The sequence below is a fragment of the Oncorhynchus masou genome, unplaced genomic scaffold (assembly GCF_036934945.1).
Source record: "Oncorhynchus masou masou isolate Uvic2021 unplaced genomic scaffold, UVic_Omas_1.1 unplaced_scaffold_2994, whole genome shotgun sequence".
NCBI classification, from domain to species: domain Eukaryota; kingdom Metazoa; phylum Chordata; class Actinopteri; order Salmoniformes; family Salmonidae; genus Oncorhynchus; species Oncorhynchus masou.
The window spans coordinates 16,765-25,000 of record NW_027009413.1 but is presented as its reverse complement, the minus strand read 5'-3'; positions in this window follow the sequence as shown (position 1 = coordinate 25,000).

Genomic DNA, 8,236 nt, shown 5'->3' with positions numbered 1-8,236 from the left:
TACTGTAATAATAACACCTCATCAACTTGACCTGCAGGTCAGAAATATGGCTCAGTTTCTTCCTGACAGTTGCCTTGGTGACGATAAACATGAGAAGCGTGACGTGATAAGTGATGACTTAAGAGAGGGCAGAGCAGGGAGGGGCGTGGCGGGCTGGGTCAGGCAGGGTGGAGTCAGGTGTGGTGAGTGGTCACAGTAGGATGAGTCCCATTACATCACCATCTGTCTCTCTACTGATTTGGTTTGGTTGGAATGAAGCACCCTGTGGTTCATTAAGACAGGGACAGAGACGGGAGCTAGCCTAGCCGCTAACCGAGCCATAGGCCCCCATTGGAAAAGCTAACCGCTAACCAGTAACCGCTAATCTGGTCTGTGAGGGCAGACAGAGTTATTAGCTCCCTGGTAGAAGAAGACAGGCTTAAGATGAGAGGTGGTTTAGCAGCAAACATGTTATTTATAGATTTTTTTGATGATTGACAATCACTGTAGTGGGTCATGTGACCAGTCCTGTGTACAAATTAGCCAGTTAGAAGCTCCATAATAGAGGTTTAGCTACACACAATACCCCATAATAGAGGTTTAGCTCCACACAATACCCCATAATAGAGGTTTAGCTCCACACAATACCCCATAATAGAGGTTTAGCTACACACAATACCCCATAATAGAGGTTTAGCTCCACACAATACCCCATAATAGAGGTTTAGCTACACACAATACCCCATAATAGAGGTTTAGCTACCAACAATACCCCATAATAGAGGTTTAGCTACACACAATACCCCATAATAGAGGTTTAGCTACACACAATAACACATAATACAGGTTTAGACATTGTTGCACAGTTATTAAAAATAAAAAACTGAAATACCTTATTTAGTATTCAGACCATTTGTTATGAGTCTCGAAATTGAGCTCAGGTGCATCCTGTTTCCATTGATCATCCTTGAGATGATTCTACAACTTGATTGGAGTCCACCAAACAGGCCTTTATGGTAGAGTGACCAGACGGAAGCCACTCCTCAGTAAAAGGCACTACAGCCCACTTGGATTTTGCCAAAATGCACCTAAAGGACTCTCAGATCATGAGAAACAAGATTCTCTGGTCTGATGAAACCAAGATTAAACCCTTTGGCCTGAATGCCAAGCGTCACGTCTGGAGGAAACCTGGCACAATCCCTACGGTGTAGCATGGTGGTGGCAGCATCATGCTGTGGAGATGTTTTTCAGCAGCAGGGACTGGGAGACTAGTCAGGATCGAGGGAAAGATGAATGGAGAAAAAAGAATACAGAGAGATCCTTGACGATAACCTGCTCCAGAACGCTCAGGACCTGAGACTGGGGCGAAGGTTCACCTTCCAACAGGACAACGACGCCAACCACACAGCCAAGACAACGCAGGAGTGACTTCGAGAAAGTCTCTAAATGTCCTTGAGTGACCCAACCAGAGCCCGGACTTCAACCCGATCAAACATCTCTGGTGTCCCTCGGGGTTCTCTATGGTGTTTTAGGTCAGGGCGTGATTAGGGGGGTTTCATATTTCTATGTTGGTGTGTGTGTATGGTTCCCAAGTAGAGGCAGCTGATAATCATTACCTCTAATTGGGGATCATACATAGTGTGTCCTTTTCCCCCTCCTGCAATGTGGGATATTGGGAGTGTTACTGCACAACGATTTTCAGGTCTCTCCAGAGATGTTCAATCGGGTTCAAGTCCGGGCTCTGGCTGGGCCACTCAAGGACATTCAGAGATTTTTCCCAAAGTCACTCCTGCGTTGTCTTGGTTGTGTGGTTGGCGTCGTTGTCCTGTTGGAAGGTGATCCTTCACCCCAGTCTGAGGTCCTGAGCGCTCTGGAGCAGGTTTTCATCAAGGATCTCTCTGTACTTGGCTCCGTTCATCTTTCCCTCGATCCTGACTAGTCTCCCAGTCCCTGCTGCTGAAAAACATCTCCACAGCATGATGCTGCCACCACCATGCTACACCGTAGGGATTGTGCCTATGAGCGCTACATATTTCACGATCGTTATATCTTTGTTGTTTTGGAAGTTTCACACATTCATTTCATTCATTCATCATTCAAATGTGGAACTCTACTCACGCTGCGCCTTGATCCAATTATTCATACGACGGTCATGACATCTGGAGAGACCTGAAAATCGTTGTGCAGTAACACTCCCCATCCAACCTCACAGAGCTTGAGAGGATCTGCAGAGAAGAATGGGAGAAATTCCCCAAATACAGGTGTACCAAGCTTGTAGCGTCATACCTAAGAAGATACCTATATAGTCTCGCTATTGTAATTTTACTGCTGCTCTTTAAACTACTTGTTACTTTTATTTCTTATGTTTATCTGTATTCTTTTTTTAAGTAGGAAGAAATGGGCTCCAACACAAATCTCTCGTTGTTGTTAGTAAAGTCTAATTCAAATGAAGACTGTTGAAATGATACCTACTGGGATTTCAGCACCATCCATTTCTGATTGATTGTGTCTCAGCTGCTGCTGCAAGTTTAAGCACCACAATGTAGGTTACTTGAATCTGACTTATTTTGAGGTCAATAACTCTGATAAATAGGCATTTATTATGTGCAAGAAACACATTGTTTTTAATCAAAGTTGACCTCCGGTCCTCCTTCTCATTTTCGCGCTCTCCTTCTCAAACTGAACAGGCTATAGGCTAGTCCGTGTGCAAGATGTTTTGGACTAGGCCTAAGAAATAAAACAATTCGGTAGAAGCCGATGACCCCTGAACTGCCACCAAATTACTTTTATCCCAAGTACTTTTTAAATAAGCTATGTTTTACTTATACTTTAGTTTTTTTTTCTTTACACCAATAGTTTTACTTCTACTTAAGTAAAATGTAATTAAAGTAACTTCTTAGTCACACTGTCACGTTCTGACCTTAGTTCCTTTTTTATGTGTTTGTGTTAGGTTGGTCAGGGCGTGAGTTGGGGTGGGTAGTCTATGTTCTTTTTTCTATGTTATGTTTCTATGTGTCCGGCCTAGTATGGTTCTCAATCAGAGGCAGGTGTCGTTCGTGGTCTCTGATTGAGAATCATACAGAGGTAGCCTGTTTTCCCCTGTTTTGGTTGTGGGGGGAGTGTTTTCAGTTTTGTGTCTGCACAAGACAGAACTGTTTCGGTTTCATTTCCTTCTCTTGTTGTTTTTGTCATTCAGTGTTCTGTTGTATTAAATAATCATGAACACTTATAATATATAACATAACATGAACACTTATAATATATAACATGAACACTTATTATATATAACATAACATGAACACTTATAATATATAACATAACATGAACACTTATAATATATAACATAACATGAACACTTACCACGCTGCGCTTTGGTCCTCATCTTCTTCCACCAACAGCCGTTACACGGTGTTTCCTTTCTGAATGATCCAGTAGAACAGAACATGCAGTCGTCTGGACCTCGTGAGATTCAGGATTAGAATGACCACTGCTACATTTGACATGATAAAATGAAGAAACTTCCTAAAAATATTTGGATTTCAAAACATCATCAAATTGTCTTAATTCCTCAATTTTTTTTTTTTTTACATAAAGTTATGTTGGTATATTGACATAAGATCGATATTATGGGGAAGGTAGCCTAGTGGGTAGAGACGGGTAGTCTAGTGGTTAGAGGCGGGTAGCCTAGTGGTTAGAGACAGGTAGCCTAGTGGTTAGAGGAAGGTAGCCTAGTGGTTAGAGGCGGGTAGCCTAGTGGTTAGAGGAAGGTAGCCTAGTGTTTAGAGGCGGGTAGCCTAGTGGTTAGAGGAAGGTAGCCTAGTGGTTAGAGGCGGGTAGCCTAGTGGTTAGAGGCGGGTAGCCTAGTGGTTAGAGCAGGTAGCCTAGTGGTTAGAGCAGGTAGCCTAGTGGTTAGAGGCGGGTAGCCTAGTGGTTAGAGATGGGTAGTCTATTGGTTAGAGGCGGGTAGCCTAGTGGTTAGAGCAGGTAGCCTAGTGGTTAGAGACGGGTAGCCTAGTGGTTAGAGCAGGTAGCCTAGTGGTTAGAGACAGGTAGCCTAGTGGTTAGAGACAGGTAGCCTAGTGGTTAGAGCAGGTGGCCTAGTGGTTAGAGCAGGTAGCCTAGTGGTTAGAGGCGGGTAGCCTAGTGGTTAGAGCAGGAAGCCTAGTGGTTAGAGCAGGTAGCCTAGTGGTTAGAGCAGGTAGCCTAGTGGTTAGAGCAGGTAGCCTAGTGGTTAAAGCAGGTAGCCTAGTGGTTAGAGACAGGTAGCCTAGTGGTTAGAGCGTTGGGCCAGTAACCGAAAGGTTGCTAGATTGCATTCCTGAGCTGACGAGGTAAAAATCTGTCGTTCTGCCCCTGAACAAGGCAGTTAACCTGCTGTTCCTAGTCATTGTAATTAAGAAGTTGTTCTTAACTGACTTGCCTAGTTAAATAAAGATTAAATAATAAAATTACATACAGTACACAACACACCTCCAGGCTGCGGGACTATCATTTTGTTTTTAAACAGGACAATGACCCAACACACCTCCATGCTGTGTAAGGGCTATAGACCAAGAAGGAGAGTGATGGAGTGCTGTATCAGATGACCTGGCCTCCACAATCACCCGACCTCAACCCAATTGAGATGGTTTGGGATGAGTTGGACCGCAGAGTGAAGGAGAAGCGGCCAACACGTTCCCAGCTATGACCCGATTCAGGAAACTAGGCATATTTACCAATTCACGATTTCACAGGAGAGCCGTTTGAATGTACTTTAAAAAAAATGTTTTTTTTTATCAAAGGAAGAAATGTCTTCTCGATTATGTGAACTTTCATGTGTCTTAATATCAAACTTGTATGTCACCTGTAAATGCGAATAAAGTTGTTAAATTAAGAGCAATGTTAGTTTAGCCATGGAAAAAGTCAGGAACCTTCCGGCTAGCTATGATTGGCTGAGATAATGAGTGGGCTGGACATGCCTAGAGATGAGTTTGGATTGGTCTGCGGTGTTGTATGTTGTGTCTACAAAATGAGCTGCTCGTTATGCCTAGCTAGTCCTTTCTACTGCAGTTTTTTTCAAAATATGTAACGTTAGCCATGGAGAATTGCAAATATGTTGCTACTGGTCTCAATGACATTGCTGCCCTGAATTTATCAGGCGCTATCGACAAAAAGTCTGTGGATCTCTTATAAAAGAGGCTGCAGTCTGTGACTCTCTGTCACGGCCGTTTGTAGAATTAATATCGGACCAAGGCGCAGCAAATGTAGACTTCCACATAATTTATTATAAAGTGAAACAAACAATAAACGAACAACAAACCGTGACAACAGAGATGCTGCGTGAACTTACTCAAAACAATATCCCATAAACCACAGGTGGAAAAATACTTAAATATGACCCCCAACCATTACCAGCTGCCTCTAATTGGGAATCATACCAAAACACCAACATAGAAAAACAAAACAACTAGTACCCCACATAGAAAATATAAACTAGACTAACCCCCTAGTCACGCCCTGACCTACTCTACCATAGAAAATAAAAGCTTTCTATGGTCAGGACGTGACACTCTCTCTCACTCTGAAAATAACACGTTTAGAAATCAGTGGAAAACTGTGCCAAACAAGCTGTTGCAAACTAAACAGAAGCAACACAGGATGTCTTGTTACAGAGGCTGCAGTCTGCCATCTATACAGGTAAGAATCTACAGTTTCAGATACGTTTCTACTGTTGTCAGAAAGTTGTTTTCATTGCTAAAGCTTGCTTGCAAATAAAATTTGATTTGTGTCCAAACCTTTGACTGGTACTGTACATTATTAATCAATCTGTTCAGTCCTTGTCACGCCGCACCTATATAATCGCCTCATGTTTGTTGGGGAAGATGCACAACACACTTTGAATACCTGGAGGAAAAAGTATCAAATGACATGGACTGTTAAGGCAGGGTACATGGACTGTTAAGGTTGGGTACATGGACTGTTAAGGTTGGGTACATGGACTGTTAAGGCAGGGTACATGGACTGTTAAGGTTGGGTACATGGACTGTTAAGGTTGGGTACATGGACTGTTAAGGCAGGGTACATGGACTGTTAAGGTTGGGTACATGGACTGTTAAGGCAGGGTACATGGACTGTTAAGGCGGGGTACATGGACTGTTAAGGCAGGGTACATGGACTGTTAAGGTTGGGTACATGGACTGTTAAGGTTGGGTACATGGACTGTTAAGGCAGGGTACATGGACTGTTAAGGTTGGGTACATGGACTGTTAAGGCTGGGTACATGGACTGGTAAGGCAGGGTACATGGACTGTTAAGGTTGGGTACATGGACTGTTAAGGTTGGGTACATGGACTGTTAAGGCTGGGTACATGGACTGGTAAGGCAGGGTACATGGACTGGTAAGGCAGGGTACATGGACTGTTAAGGCAGGGTACATGGACTGTTAAGGTTGGGTACATGGACTGTTAAGGCTGGGTACATGGACTGTTAAGGTTGGGTACATGGACTGGTAAGGCAGGGTACATGGACTGGTAAGGCAGGGTACATGGACTGTTAAGGCAGGGTACATGGACTGTTAAGGTTGGGTACATGGACTGTTAAGGCAGGGCACATGGACTGTTAAGGTTGGGTACATGGACTGTTAAGGCAGGGTACATGGACTGTTAAGGTTGGGTACATGGACTGTTAAGGCAGGGTACATGGACTGTTAAGGTTGGGTACATGGACTGTTAAGGCTGGGTACATGGACTGTTAAGGCAGGGTACATGGACTGTTAAGGTTGGGTACATGGACTGTTAAGGCTGGGTACATGGACTGGTAAGGCAGGGTACATGGACTGTTAAGGTTGGGTACATGGACTGTTAAGGCAGGGTACATGGACTGGTAAGGCAGGGTACATGGACTGTTAAGGTTGGGTACATGGACTGTTAAGGCAGGGTACATGGACTGTTAAGGCAGGGTACATGGACTGTTAAGGCTGGGTACATGGACTGGTAAGGCAGGGTACATAGACTGGTAAGGTCGGGTACATGGACTGTTAAGGTTGGGTACATGGACTGGTAAGGCAGGGTACATGGACTGTTAAGGCAGGGTACATGGACTGGTAAGGTTGGGTACATGGACTGGTAAGGCAGGGTACATGGACTGGTAAGGTTGGGTACATGGACTGTTAAGGTTGGGTACATGGACTGTTAAGGTTGGGTACATGGACTGGTAAGGCAGGGTACATGGACTGTTAAAGCAGGGTACATGGACTGTTAAGGTTGGGTACATGGACTGTTAAGGCAGGGTACATGGACTGTTAAGGCAGGGTACATGGACTGTTAAGGTTGGGTACATGGACTGTTAAGGTTGGGTACATGGACTGTTAAGGCAGGGTACATGGACTGTTAAGGCAGGGTACATGGACTGGTAAGGCAGGGTACATGGACTGTTAAGTCTGGGTACATGGACTGGTAAGGCAGGGTACATGGACTGGTAAGGCAGGGTACATGGACTGTTAAGGCAGAGTACATGGACTGTTAAGGCAGGGTACATGGACTGTTAAGGCTGGGTACATGGACTGGTAAGGCAGGGTACATGGACTGTTAAGGCTGGGTACATGGACTGGTAAGGCAGGGTACATGGACTGTTAAGGCAGTGTACATTGACTGTTAAGGCTGGGTACATGGACTGTTAAGGCAGGGTACATGGACTGTTAAGGCTGGGTACATGGACTGTTAAGGCAGGGTACATGGACTGGTAAGGCAGGGTACATGGACTGGTAAGGCACTTAACGCAGGTTGCCTATTCAAATCAAATGTTATTGGTCATATACTGTACACATGGTTAGCAGATGTTACTGTGAGTGTAGTGAAATGCTTGTGCTTCTAGTTCTGACAGTGCAGTAATAACCAACGAGTAATCTAACTAACAGTTACACAACAGATGCTTATGGAGGCTTTCTGTGAATCAGAATTCAATATTGGCTCAGATGCTTGAGGAGGCTTTCTGTGAATCAGAATTCAATATTGGCTCAGATGCTTGAGGCTTTCTGTGAATCAGAATTCAAAACTGGCTCAGATGATTGAGGATTTCTGTGAATCAGAATTCAATATTGACTCAGATGCTTGAGGAGGCTTTCTGTGACATAGCTGTGTTAAAAGGGGCAGCAAAATTCTAACAGTTTTGCTTCTTTTCCGTTTATGCAAAACAAGCAAGTCTAGTGTGGAGCACAGCGGTTTAGATGGCACAGATGGGCAGGTGGGAAGGACGGGCTCATAATAACAGCTGGAACGGA